Source organism: Gymnodraco acuticeps, unplaced genomic scaffold, assembly GCF_902827175.1.
Source record: "Gymnodraco acuticeps unplaced genomic scaffold, fGymAcu1.1, whole genome shotgun sequence".
Classification (NCBI taxonomy): domain Eukaryota; kingdom Metazoa; phylum Chordata; class Actinopteri; order Perciformes; family Bathydraconidae; genus Gymnodraco; species Gymnodraco acuticeps.
The window spans coordinates 1,407,689-1,423,360 of NW_022990214.1; positions in this window are offsets into that span (position 1 = coordinate 1,407,689).

Genomic DNA, 15,672 nt, shown 5'->3' on the forward strand with positions numbered 1-15,672 from the left:
AAGATTTGATCCAGATTAAAGCTTGGATTGGATTTCCTGATTTTATCGGATATCAAAGTGATCCTAATCCTGTTTTTTTGTTTTGAACTCCCCAAAATTCAAATCTGATTTGATCAGATAGGGATTACAAGTTTTGAATTCCTGGGCCCTGACCGTCCTCCGATGAAATCCACAGATACTCGCCCCGCCCCCTTACTGTGTATCGCTCACTGATTGGACGATGAAGTGCATGCACTGATGTGATGCTTCTTGACATGAGAGCAGTTTCCCAGCGGAGTGAAGAAAATACATGAAACTCACAAGAGTCACTCCTCAGTCTAAACTATGTATCATCCTTGAGGCCAGGAAAAGGCTAGTCACTGTGACCTTTTTACCTGTGCTGGATTATGGTGATTTGTTATATATGAATGCACCTGCCAATTACCTGAGCAAGTTAGATGCTGCGTATCACAGTGCACTGAGATTTTTGACAAATTGTAAAGCACTTACGCATCACTGTACCCTGTATACCAAGGCGGTTATGCCATCACTTACTGTACGGAGGCTCAGTCACTGGTACTTTTTCATTTACAAAGCCATGTTGGATAAACTACCATCTTATATCTGCTCCCTGATCTCTCTGCGAATTGAAAGTACTTATTGCCTGAGATCGCATGCTGTGGTTTTATTAAATGTGCCAAGTGCTAGGACTGTCTTAGGGAAGAAAGCTTTTAGATGTGCAGCTCCACTAACATGGAACAGTCTGCAAAAAGAATGGAAAATTACCAAGCTAGTACCACTACATGTTTTTAAAGCTCGGTTGGATACTACAAAATCAGATGCTGTTGGTACCTGTACTTGTGGTTAAATATGTAAATTGTAATCCCTGTACATTTTGCTGTATGATGTCCTTTTGTTGTTCTGTTGTTTATGTCTTCTTGTGGAACCTACTGCTGCAGGTCTCCCTTGAAAAAGAGATCATTGATCTCAATGGGACTTTACCTGGATAAATAAAGGTTTTGAATTGAATTGAATTTAGTTACAAATATGTGATATATCTGAACAACAAAGTGGTCAAAAATAATTGTATTAATTTATTGGAAACATTTTCATGATCGCTTTTTTCGTTTTACATTTTAATTTATTATCATGTCCATTCAGTCAGTCATTAAGTACTATTTAAAATGTTAATGTGCTACATATCCACACAAAGTGTGCAATCCAATGAATGTTAATCTAACTGGGTTTTGATAGATAACATATCTATTTTTCTTCTCTCAATTATTTTATTTATATTGTGTCAATATTAATCAAACTGTTGTTCGTTTATACATTTTAAGAATGGCGTTTATCTTTTTTGAGAATGAGTTCTTATTTTATTTTTATTTATTTGGGTCTACAACAGATGATACAAATGTTTGTCAGTAAATGTGTACTAACAGATCCGGGGTTGTTTGTGAAAATAACGTGGACAGAGCTGGCTGCTGTCAGACGATCAGCTATGCGGCGTCATCACAAACGGACGTCGCTTCACGTGACGCTCCGGAGGAAAGGACGTCCCATTGCTCTTAAAACTCATTTCCCTGCTTCTCGTGGTTTCCTTGTGTCTCTCCATGCTTCCCTGGTGGGAGGGACTAAACGCAGGGAAACGACGCAAGTGAGGGACGCAAGGAATCCATTTAATCGACCTGAGAAGGACCCCATGGAATTGTGTGACAGACCAGAGCCTTTCCCAGGTTGGCTAACTCATCCTGTCTGTGACATTGTATGTGTTCATTCCTCTGATCACACAGGACCTGGCAAATGCAGTAAACATAATGCAGGGTTCATTTGGACATGGCAAACCTACGGTTAGGGACCTGGGAAACTTGGTGCGCAGTAAGCCCCATACAGGGCTGGAAGACTCTCCCCTGTGTTCAATACTTGGCTGGGGCTCCTTTTGCATGGATAAATGCATAAAGTTGGTATGGTATTGAGGCAATAGATTCCATGATATTTTAATTATTTTTGGGGATTTTTTTATTTTGTATTTATTTAACAGGGACAGTGCACATTAATACACATTTCTGTTAATGTGCCAGAGTTAGCCAAGAGCCTTTTTTCCATCTGCAGTCCCCCGGACAGATGCAGTCACCCTATATACACATTTCTTTTAAAATAACAAGTAAATACAATCATAAAAAACATGCAACACACTATACAGTAAATGCTAATAAAAAAAACAATAAAACTAAAAATACACATACATAGCAAGAAGACAGCAACAGGTTAAAACACAGGCAGTACAGACAGAGGGTTGTACAGTGCAGTAGATTATTGGCAGAGCTGATTCCTCACTAACCATGTTTTTAATTGTGATTTAAATAAACTGAATGTATTCTGGTCTCTGATTGTTGCTGGGATTCAGTTTGATTGCTGAGCAGCTTGACCTTAACCTTTCCTGAGTGGAATAATGCAATCTCCTCTCGCTGCACCTTTTGTTGGCCTATTTTTTGGCAGCGATGAGACTGAACAGATTTCTTGTCCAGTGTTTTTTTGTACAATTACTCCAGTGGTTTTAAAGTAGTTGTACTGGCATGTGACCAGGTTGTTAAACAGAAGGTGATATGAGAGAGAACGTTGGTTTACGTATTGTAACCCTTGTTATATTAGCACAGGCGGAGCCCTCTGTTGGACTCTGTGGGAACTATCTTACCCCGCGAGCATTCTCCCACTGAGACTTCTATAGACGTAGCCGGCCTTGGCCTACCTGAATGCGTGCGCATCACACCGTATAAAAGGAGGCCTCGCCTCCTGACTATCATCCTACACCTCTCTTCAGCGAGCGGAATAGGACAGACAGTGCCCTGAGTAGAGGGCTCTGCCTGTGCTAATATAACAAGGGTTACAATACGTAACCCAACGTTATATCTCTCACAGGTTCTGCCCTCTACTGGACTCTATGGGTACAGTGGGTGGAGCCGCGATGTATACGCGCACTGTCGTCCAACAACAGTATTCCACCCTACTGCCCCTGACCGGCTTTTATGGTCAGCAGCTGCTGCCCCACATTCTCCTTTAACCCGGTTGTGACCGAGGAGAAATCTGGGCTGTGGCTGACAGAGCACACCCTGCTGCGCTTACCTCGCAGAAAGTGTGCTCAAAAAACAGTGCCAGGGGACCCCCCCCCCCCCCCCGCCCATAGACGGATGGGGCGAGCCCCCTCGGCCCCGAATGGGCTTACTACACGCCTGCCTCCCTGAATCCCTAAGGATAACAGGGAGAGCGCCAGAGCCCATGCCCCACACTCAAACACTGACCCCGTGCAGAGTGTGTGGACTAAAGTGTGGAGGGCTATCCCCCCTCCTGCCTCTCGGCAGGAGGAGAGCAGCCCTCCAGCCCTGTAAGGGCCCAACGCGCCCCTCGCCCATCCCGGGACCCTCAGAGGGCCCGAGAACAGCGAAGGCACATTACGTCCGGGGAGGGGGTCAGATGCCAACTGACCCACAACCCCCCTCCCCCCTACCAGTCCTGTGTTGCCCCCGCCAGCACAGACGAGGAGAAAGAGCCCGACATGTCCAAGAGATAAAACCTTATGAAGGGGCCTGGCGTCGACCAAGACGCCGCTGTGCATATATCCTCCACACTCACACCGTTGAATAAGGCTGCCGACGCAGCCACAGCCCGTGTGGAGTGCGCACGAACCCCTGTGGGGCAGGCTCTCCTTGCCTGTCCGTAGGCATGTGCAATGCACTCGCAGAGCCAGCCTGCCAGGCGTTTCTTGGACAGAGCTTTCCCGATCACACCGCCCCCCACACACACGAACAGCTGTTCGGTGCGTCTAAGGGCAGCCGTGTGCTCCACATAATATGCTAGCGCACGCACCGGGCAGAGGAGGTGCAGTCTAGCTTCCCTGGCCCCACCATGGGGGGGAAGACTAAACCCCCCTAACTGAATAGCCCTCGACCTGAACGCACTCCTTAGGTTTTTGGGCACAAAGGAGGGGTTCGGTCTGAGTGTCGCGCCGCTCCGGTCACCCCGAATCAGTAAACAACTCGGGTGCACCGACAGAGCAGTTAACTCGGACACCCTTTTGGCTGACGTTAAGGCAAGAAGCAAAGCTGTTTTCCACGATAATGCTTTCAGAGAGGAGAGCTCCAGAGGCTCAAACGGCCCCGAGGCCAGAGCCTCGAGCACTAGGGGCAGGTCCCACTGTGGGGTGGAGGCGTGCACTACTGGGCGCAGCCTCCTGACCCCCTGTAAAAACCGCGACATCAGTGGTTGACTAAAGGCTGACCTGCCGCCAAATCCCTCATGGCAGGATGAGATGGCTGCTGCATACACTTTCACTGTTGAATGCGCAAGCCCTCTGTCCACCAATAACTGTAAGAAGGATAAAATAGAGCCTAACTCACAAGATAGAGGCTCTATTCCCCGCTCCTCACACCATCGCTGGTATCCTAGCCACCTCGGCCTGTAACAGGCTGTGGTGGATCCAGCTCTAGCTGCCTGGATAGACTGAATAACACTGTCAGACAATCCACCCTGTCTCAGCCTGTCCCTCTCAGGAGCCAAGCCTGGAGAGGACGGCCGAGAGTGGGTAACGCCCCGATTGCACCTGCCTCTTGAGACATCGCCCCCCAGAACTGGGGAACTGCCCAGGGCTGGCCCACCTTCATCTGTGTCATCTCCGAGTACCACGGCGCCCCAACGCGGTCCGAAGCCACTAGGATGACTGACAGACGTTCTCGCCTCACTCTCCTCAGGAGAATGAGACGCAGCGTGGAAAGGCGTAGAGCAGCTTCCTTGGCCATGGCTCGTGTGCAAACGCGTCCACCCCCAAGGGTGGGTCGTCGCTCCGAGCCACGGAGAACCACAGGGCACAGTGGCTGTTTCGCCGGCTGGCAAACAGATCCACTTCCGCTCTCCCGAACTGGGCCCAGATCTGCTTCACCACCTTCGGGTGAAGCACCCACTCGCCTGGCAGGGGGCCGCTCCTCGACATGAGGTCGGGTCCTCTGTTCGCCAGTCCCGGGATATGGAGGGCTCTCAGAGATAACACCACCTCTGAAGCCCATAACCACAGTTCCTCCGCTGTGGTCAACAAGGCGGCAGATCGAATTCCGCCCTGCTTGTTGATATAAGCCACTGTGGTGCTGTTGTCGCTCCTGACGATTACATGTCTCCCCTGAATTAGGGGCCTGAAATGCTGAAGGACTAACACTATCGCCCGTAGCTCTAGGAGGTTGCTGTGTCGAGACTCTGTTAGAGCCCAGCGCCCACCTATAGCCCTCTTCAGGCAGGTCCCTCCCCATCCTGTTCTGGATGCATCCGTGAACACTGTGATGTAGGAGGTCACCCGTCCCAGTGGAGACCCCCTCCGGAGGTGATCCGGGGACCCCCAAAACCGGAGGTTGCCCCTCACTGAGGGGGGTATGGTCACCAGCCGCCGCTTGTGCCTCTTGGGATCCAAGCGCAGAGAACCACCTCTGCAAGCGGCGCATATGTAGTAACCCTAACGGGACCACCATGTGAGCAGCCGCCATGAGACCCAGTGTCTGCATGACAGTAAAATCTGTCACTGTTGCCCCCTGTCGCAGCCTGCCTACCCCCTGAAGAAGGGACGCACGTCTGCTCTCTGACAGGGTGGCGCGCAACGTGCCCGCATCGAGCACCACACCCAAATACAGCGCCCGTTGGTGAGGTATGGGGGTGCTCTTTTTCCAATTGATCGCAAAGCCCAATTTGGTCAGGTGTGTGATCAATTGTGCTGTGCAAAACATTGCCTGTTCCCGTGACCCAGCCATGACTATGAGGTCGTCTATGTAAAAGAAAACTCTCATGCCGTGTGCGCGCAGCGGTTGAAGCGCTGTGGCCACACATTTGCTGAATGTGCGTGGGGATAGGGAATAGCCGAACGGCAGTCTGTTGTACTCGTAGGCCAGTGACCACCAACTGGCGGGCCACATCCGGCCCGCCAGACATTCTCATCCGGCCCGCACGACGGGGGTGGTTTTGGCGGAGTGGTTACTGCGTTCGCCCCCCACCCATTTTTTTTTTATACAACGTCTCGTGAGTAAGGTGCAGTACCGTAGTCCAACAGAGAGGCAGCAGCTGCGGGACAGTAGACTGCGTACTGCAAAACCTTCCCTTCCTTGAAGAAAAAGAAGTGATCCTTCGTTGTGAAGAGTCTGCTTTGTGCGCTCCGCACCACAGCAGCAGCCCCGCTGCGACAGAGTCCAACAGAGAGGCAGGAGCTGCGGGACAGTAGCCTAGAAGCAGGGTTGGGTTGTAACGGAATATATGTAACGGCGTTACGTAATCAGAATACAAAAATCAAGTAGGCTAACTGTATTCAGCTGGCGTTACATTTGAAAAACGAGTAATCTGATTACAGTTACTTTCGTAACCCTGAAGTGAATACATTTTGGAATACTTATTGGAATTATTGGTGGAAAAGTTTCCTCACAAAATGTAATATTCATTACCGGCAGAGCTGTGTGCACACTGCACGGCGCTGCAGCATGTCTGTTGAGCGAGAGAGAGATGCAGCGTGTCTGTGAGGCCCCGCCCCCGCACGCAGATGAGAGAGAGAGATCTCTTTTAATATATATTGAAAGTTAGAAACGGAGATGGTTAGATAAAATGTGCAAGATAACGTTGATGTAGCATTTCTTTATTGTCGAAATGATGACATTTATAACGGGATCAAATCAAAGTGAATGGCCTGCTGCTGCTGAATGCCTGGGGCAAGTGACTGGAACAAGTTTTAAAAGTTATTACATCGTTTCAGATAATAATAATAATAAATAATAATGATAATTCATTCTATTTAGGGGCGCCTTTCAAAGCACCCAAGGACACCTTACAATTCATAACATATTCTAAGGAAAGGTTTACAGTATAGGAGAATGCAGTCCGGGTGATGTTTTGTATGTTGGGTGCAGATGAGAGGGAGCTGTCCAGAATGACACCAAGATGTTGTGTTTGAGTTCTTGATAAGCCATTAAAACAGTAAAACAAATGTCTCCTGCTCACCAAAACATACCCATCTGTTATGGAAAAAGAAAGTATTCCAAAAGTATTCTAAAAGTAACCTGAACATGTTACTTTTTTAAGACACGTAACTGTATTCTGATTACTTTCAGAGCATGTATTCAGTAATCAGTAACTGATTACATTTACAAAGTAACCCTCCCAACCCTGCCTAGAAGTGACACCTCTCGCATGCCCATAAAAGGGGGTGGGACGCTGCAAAACTGGAGTGAATAGCCCCGTCTCAGCGTCCTGTCCATCCACTTTGATAGTACACAGCTGAGTTTCCATTCCCCATAACACTGTTAAAGGGCATGCCCTCAGCTGTGGGGCCGCAGCTATAAAGCTGTGGTACTCTCTGGCGACCCGTCCCGCCAGACTCCCCGTGAAGGGAAGATTCACCCATGGAGGGTCGACACAGAAAGGGCCGATTATTTACTGAGGACCCTGAACGCACCGCCGCACGCTCATGTGTGAGCGTGCGCTCCCTCATAATGCCGTTCTCACCCTTACGGTGAACATCATCAATCGGAGTCCTCATAGGAGTAGTGCGTTCTACTAAGGCCCCTGAACGCACCGCCACGCGCTCTTCTGTGAGTGCGGGCGCTGCCATAATGCAACTCTGGTAACCTGCATTAATTGGAGTTCTAGCCCCAGGCTTAGTGTGTTCCCTAACAGCAATACGCCGGCCATAATGCCTCTGTACACGTATAGCACTACGATAGCTTTGTTTACGTTTTATCACTCTCATCTGCGCACTCCCACTAGCCTCCTCCCTTACAGGAGCTATGGCTGGGGCGGCGAATCTGTACAGACATCATGTGTAAGTGTAGCATTGTGGAAACAAAGGACACTTAGACTTGGATACAGATCAACTTTTTCTTTATTTTTAAATGTTTTCAAAGGAATCTGTGCATCGAATAGGGAGGAGGCGGGATTCACCCTTGCGTCCCGGGCGAAGAGATTTCCTCCCCCCGCCGAGATGCTACCTCCCCCCGCCAGTCAGCTCCGGGCAGACAGCGCACCCCACCCGGCCGCTCTCTGCTGCTGAGGAGCCTGCCGAGGTTGGGCAGCCCGTCCCCGTGGCTGCCGATATGCCGGTACCACGGGATGGGCCGTGGAGGGCGCCACAGCCACGGGACCCCCGTGCCGGCGCCTCTCCCTCCGCTTCACTGTCGCACTGCGCTCCCCTCGCCTGCATGGAAACGCGTGGAGGAGCACGTAGCGGGGCCGGAGGCGGGGCCAGCGGTAGCATCCGGCTAAGCTGGACCCTTTCCTCCTCCAGCCGGCTGAAGCGCTGAGTGACCAAGGAGATTGACCCAAAGAGCCCCTCCGTGGACACGGGGGCTCCGAGGAGATCTTCTCGGTCTTTCTTAGATAGGGCAGTGAGTCCCAACCACACGTGACGAGACGCCACTGTGGCCCAAGGAAATCACCCGCCCTTCTGCAGCGGCCACGCCATGAATCAGATTGTTCATCTGACCTATAGCGCGGTCCGGATAATCGCTCCCATCTTGAGACAGGAGGGCGGGGGCGACTGCCTGAGGGGTGATCAGGGAGAAGCCCAACACGCCGAGATTATTTGCTGCAGCCGCCATCTGCGTACCGAGCTTGAACATCTTGTTCAGATATTCCAGAGTGTCTCGGTCCCGGGGCAGCGGGAGCAGGGGTCGCTTAACCTCCGCCCAACCAGCCGCCCGCGGAAGCAGATGGGCAGTTGTGTCCGAGCGGCCCTCCACCTTGATGATGCCTGCCATAGCGGCTACTGGGGCCTTCGTTTTAAATGGCTGCTGCCATGTCGCCTCCACACACCGCCATATATCAGGCAGCTGGGGCGAAACGAAGGTCGGCTGCGCTGGATGCACCGGGCCGTAAAACCCCTGTCTCAGGCGGCTTACAGGCCTCGGTGGCAGCGGTGGGGGGAGCGGTAGGCCTACGCGCTCCGCCGCCAGGGTCATCACCGCTGGGAAATCCAAACACGCAGACCTGAGAGTCGGACCTTCCGACACCGAGGCGTCCTCGTCCTCCTCCTCCGGAACCGGGGTTGTCTGGCCCCACGGAAGGGAGAATCGGAACGGCACTTCCTCCTCTCCTGACTCGCCCATCTCGACGACGTCGAGATCCGAATCCTCCACCTCCTCCTGCGGGGCCTCTGCCGACAGGAAATTCTGCCCACGATGCTCACACGTGAGCCGAGGAAGCATCTGGCAGGCTAAGCATGCCGGCGTCGGGCCCATACCGCTCACGGCGTGGTCAGGCCCCATACACAAAAAGCAGAAGGGGTGTGGATCCGTCCCCGCGATCAGGTTTGGACATTTCGGGCAGGTCCTGTGGTCAAGAACTGACTCCATTACTCTTATTTTTCTTCGTCTTTTTAAGCTCCGTGAAAACACTTCCGCCGCTGAAGAGAAAATGATGATAGTCAGGAGGCGAGGCCTCCTTTTATACGGTGTGATGCGAGCGCATTCAGGTAGGCCCGCCCAAGGCCGGCTACGTCTATAGAAGTCTCAGTGGGAGAATGCTCGCGGGGTAAGATAGTACCCATAGAGTCCAGTAGAGGGCGGAGCCTGTGAGAGATATAACCATAGAGTGCATGTACAGAGCTGCCTCTGTTGACATCTCTGGTAAACCTGAATTTGACCCATTACAGACTTTTGTAAACTGAGCCTCTGTCACGAACGAGCTGAGAACCAAAATGCAACACACGGGAGACCAGGGAAAGTCAGTAACCAGCTTTATTATAAATAGTTTCAACTGGACAGTTCTGGTATAAGACAAACCGGCAGACAGTAGGTAAAGGGCTGGTCGGGGACAGGCGAGGGTCCCAGGATTAGGCAAGACGGGGAGACGCAGGTACAGGCAGGGTCAGGGAGCAGGCGAGGCAGAATAGTTCAGGTACAGGCAGGGTCAGGGAGCAGGCGAGGCAGAATAATCCAGGTACAGGCAGGGTCGGGAAACAGGCGAAGCAGGCTGGTCAGGGACAGGGAAGGTCGAAACTGGGAGATCAATCTGGGAGGTAATGCGGGAAAGACTGACATGCTGCGAAGTACGATCTGGCACTGAGGTGAGAGTGAACGGGGCCTATATACTAGTGGAGCTGATGGGTGTAACAGAGTGTGAGAGAGAAACAGGGTGTGACTACCAGGTGACTGAGAAATGCTAATGCTGAAAATAGGTGAATGAGGGAGCAGACTGTGACAGCCTCTAAGGAACTGGTATTGTGACACCCCCGTAGCCTCTCCTCTGATACAAAACCTGCACCTGTAATCTGATTTCAATGATTAGGCATAGGTCTAGCAAATATCATGCATCTCTTTATGGTGACTTGTACTTCTCTTCTCTCTTCAGATGCACTTCTGAAATATTGTTGGCCTCCTGCAGACTCCTTCTCCCCCTCAGCACGGCCACCTGCTGCAGCATCAGGAACAAAGGCCTCACCAACAGACCCTGCAGACTGGCCATCTATAACTGATAAGGAAAGACCAGACTTCAGAGGACCATATCAAATAAAAAACAGTTTTACATCTCCCAAACAAAAAGAGGGGAGAATCATGACTATTTTAACAGAGTATTAGTCAGCGGCGAAAAAATCTAAAGAAGCTTTCTAGTGTTTTCAAAAAAGGAAGATTTATCTGCTTCTGCTGCTAGATGTTTCCTCAGAGAGGTTTAGAATACAAACTTGACCTTTCGTTTGATAGGCTGGACAAGTGTAATGTACACTGCCTTCTATTCTGTATATTTATATTGTGCATTTATTTATATATATATATTCACAGTTTTGCATATTTTGTTATCTTCTACTGCTGACATGTATATCTTTATTTTAATGTATTTTATTTACCTCTAATTCATGAGCAATGTGTTATCTATGCTGCTGTGACAAACACTTCCCAAATCGGGATCAATAAAGTATCATTTATCTTATCTTGGTCCAATTTGAATGTAGACAGCTACCTCTGTTGGAATTAAAGTGAATAGCAGTAAAAATCAGAGGTTTTAGTAATATAGGGTATGTGTAATTGTTCTGTATATTAGGCTATTTTTTATGTAGTTTATATGTATAATATATTATAATGTGTTGTGTCTGCTCTATAATGTGGAATACATAATTGATGTTGTATATATAACCAGGGTTGGGAAGGTAATTTGGAAAATGTGATTCTTTATAATAACTAGTTACCTATATAAAAAAATGACATCAGTAACCTAATCTGAGTATCAAAATATAAAAATAATTTAATCTGATTACTACTTTGCATCAAATGCAATGCAATTAAATACAAGAGAAAATAAATATCAATGAGTAACTTTTTTACTGAAATGTAGCTATTATGAAGTAAAGTGTATTTTTACTCCAGTAAAAGTATTTAATACCTTGAGTTACTTTGCAGATTTGGATGAATGATGTGAAATACAATCAACTCTTAAATCAGACTTTAGTTCCATTTGGAGTAAATTCACAAGTCATACAAAGTCATTAAAACTAGCTTCAACAAAAACATTTTTAATTAGTGCGAATGCTGTTTACAGCATTCCACTATTCCACTATAGTTCTTCAAATCTTTATTCTTCCCCTTATTTCAGCCAATACTTTGGCTCTCCATAACTTCAGCTTATTTTAAGCTACAGAAACCATTCAAATATTAAACTATTCAGCCTGTTCATGAATCGATGGGAAACCTTCAAATTTTTCAAAATATTTTATACTTTTTGAAATATTCAGCTTTTTAAACTCTTTTTTTAACATTGAAGTCAATGGGAGATGCCTTCAAATCCTGTTTTCCTACACTTTGCGCCAAATGCTTCTCCTTCCACATAATTTCAGCCAGACACTTCATTCCAACTTTCAAATGATCACAATACCTTCAGCTATAAAACTTGTATAAAAATATTTTTGATATCTTTTCAACTTTTTGAGATATTGAATTTAGTTTGGAGCTTGGTAGAGAGGCCTTTTTCAGATTTTAACATTACAGTGGATGGAGCAGCTCGTTAACTCCAGAGTGCTTTGATCTCAAAACAGGGTGCAGCAGTGCCTGAAATTCTCCCCCAAAAATGTTTTAAACTTGCCATAATTCCCAAACCCTACACTCCTCAGACATATTTTTTCGTGGAAAACGTAGGAAAACCTCTCCTAGGTTTAAAAAAACAAACAAAAACAAAATTAAACAAAATGCCTCTTGAGGGCATGAAGTGACAAAAACGTTCAACATTCCTCCATTGAAGCCCATTGTAATTTCAGGCTGATATTTCCTCACGGTAGCAGCCGCACACCTTTAGTTAAACTGCCAAAAAGGCCACATTATTAACCCGAAACTACACACAAATTACACTTCAGATACTCAACTTCCTTGACATGCTTCACGTTTTGAAATCTCACAGATATCTGTTACGGTTCTTCCACAAAACGTTCACATGTAAGAGGTTTATCTCATTCAGAACAATGGACACCTTCGATCTCTACAGAGCTCGTTAGCTCAACTATAAACACCTGTGTAATGGAACACGATGATGTCATCACTCCAACTGACATGCAGCAGACTTCAACAGTCCAGCCGTGAAGACATCTTCGGGACAGTTTTGAGATTTCTTCAAATGCCGTTGCCATGGCAACACAATGCTCGCCTTGAAACACGGTTTTCTCATAGCTTCAGTGAAAATACTCCAAACAGCCCAGAACTTCACAGGTTTGATAACGATGCAGCCATCAAAGCGTAGTATGGGGTGTCATCAAATGTCGTTGCCATGGCGACAGACCACTCGCCATGAAACACAATGAGGCTGTAAATCCAATCGACACTGTCCAATCGTCCCCCAATCTTCACTTGTATATCACCGGTCTATGCCTCAACAGCTCTACGCCAAATCTGGGATCTCACCATATGCCGTTTCCATGGAAACGCATCCCTCGCCATAAAATATGATGTCACTATAACTCCTATGCAAATGTTCAAAGAGTGCTCAAACTTCACATGTGTGCTAACAGTCCAGCCGTGAAGACATCTACGTGACAGTTTTGAGATTTCTTCAAATGCCGTTGCCATGGCAAAACAATGCTCACCATGAAACACAGTTCTCATAACTTCAGTGAAAATACTCGAAATGGCCCAAAACTTCACAGGTTTGGTAACAATGCAGCCATCAACACATCTAAGAGTATTATGGGATATCATCAAATGCGTTGCCATGGCGACAGATCATTCACCATCAAGTTAGTTCAAAAGTTTCCCAAGCCTTTTTACTTTCTTTTCTCATCTTAATACAAATTAATTCACTACTACTTACATCTGATATTTAACTCCTTCAGCCTATTTTCAGCTGCATAACTCATTCAACTATTACATTATTCAGCTATTTCAGGACATCAAGGCTATACATGTTGTTGTTTATACCTTTTTTAAAACTTTTTCTTTTAAATATTAAGCTTTTTCTGCATTTGTTTAGCTAAAAGCAGCTACCATTCAGCTAATAACATATTTAGCTTTTTCTGCATTTTCAGCTAAATTCAGCCATAAATGTTCACAGTTTACAGCATTCGCACGCATTTTCTGCAGGAAATGCATTTTCTAGTTCCAATTGATTTTCAGTTAACTCATGGTTGTAGTTACCTAAATATGATGTTGGATCATTTAAGTCTTTTATGTCTGAATTTATAAAGTAACTAGTAAATAAATCTGTTCAATAAATGTAGTGGTGTAAAAAGTAAACGTAATTTAGTTTTTAGTCACTGGATGCTTCAAATTATTGCTCACAACACATGTAAATATTCCCAATTTCATCAACATAAAGTCATGATAATTGCACAAAAAAAGATAGGAGAAGCTTTAACTGAATTATTATTGTAAGTATTTGTTAACTTCTGGACAGCTATTAGTTTGGACCTAGTAAACAGTATGATCATCACTGAGCAAAAAAGCCAACATTTACATGTATTACAATAATCCCTCTGATTCAATCTGAGTAAAATCCACAGTCCAGAGTCACATAAATCCACTTGTTTCATTTCAACAAACACAGTTGAGGTTTGGATTTTATTTAAAGCTTTTCTATTTTGAAATCCATCACAGAACAAAATGTTTTACAGAAACAATTCTGACTGGTCAAAATATGAGAAGCCCAGGTGAAAATACTGAAATTAACGATGGCTGAAGTCCATTTAACTACACCTGAGTAGAACAGAGCCATCGTTAGTGTGATGAGTAAAACATGTGTGTTTCTGAAGAGCTGTGAGAGTGCTATGAGGAAGGCTTCAGAGGCTCTGCCATCACACCCACATGTAGCGAGATACAGCTGATCCTGGTTCTGTGTGCATGTCTAACAGAGCGTTTAAATTGCATAAAATAATAAGTGTTAAAGGTCTCCTAACATGCAAAATGGACTTTTGAATGTATTTTGTACTTAAATGTGTCCCCGGTGTGTCAGGGAACTCACAAAGTGTCAGAAAATACAACCCTCTCTCTTTTCCTCCGTCCGAAATATAATCTATTGATTCGTGTTCACCAACACGATTTTCCCCTTTTTTTCGTGTCACAAAGAACGATTTTAAAAGCAATGTATTTCTATCGGTAGTGTGTTTCTACCTGCACCACGTCTTTTTGTCCGGTCGGGTCTTGGAAGACCGGAAGCTGTGTGGTTCATACAAAAAAATTCGTACTCAATATCAAGCCACGATTATTGTTTTTATTTTAAATTGTATAATGTCTGACTTTTTTTGCCGTCCGTGAGGAAAATAAATGGGGCTCAGAGCCTCAGAATACTGAAATCTGTATTTTAAAAATATGTTTTCCTTCTAATTTGTTATTCTTTTCTAAATAACACACTGTTATTTAATCAACAATAACACGCAATTATCCTTGTTTTTATTTATTTGTTTAATTCTATAATGTCGGGCTTTATTGCCGTCCGTCAGGAAGGCATGAAGGAATGTGTGTATAACAAAATACATCCGTCATAAAAAATACCGGAAACAGACGTAGGCCTATATATGGGACATTTCGAGCGTCATTGCGATACACCCACTAAACTGATTAACCATAATCCTCAGCTTTGGTTGAAGCTCGGTGATTGGATGTTGTAGCCGCTATGCACATTGGGATATGGTGTTTATGTGTTAGAGCTCCCTGAACATTGGTAATAGACTAGTTTAGATCAAAGAGAAATGCTCTCCGCCGACCCATTCTCACAGCGTTTATCAACCTTTTTCTTACTCAATATCAAGCCACACTTTTTACTTCTTTATTTTAATTGTATAATGTCGGACTTTTTTTGCCGTCATTTAGTAGGGGCTAAGAATACAGTAATCTGTATTGTTTCATCGTTTTTTCCTTCTAATTTTGTATTTTCTAAACCACACACTGTTATTTACTCAACAATAAGACACAATTATCCCTGTGTTTATTTATTTGTTATATTGTATAATGTTGGACTTTTGGAGTCCGTCAGGACTGACAATCAGAGCAGCTTATTCTAATACAGGAAGCTCTATTTTTTTTACCGGTTATTTTTCATTTCAAAATAAGAGTTCATTCACATTAAAGACAAGAAACATACATAACACATCCAATAAGAGCCAGGGGGTTAAAAAAAAGTACACAAAAGAGGCATTAAGGAGCTTACTTACAGTGCAGACGCTTTTCTGCTTGCTCATGCCTCTGCTTACTTTTTCTGATTTTCCTATTC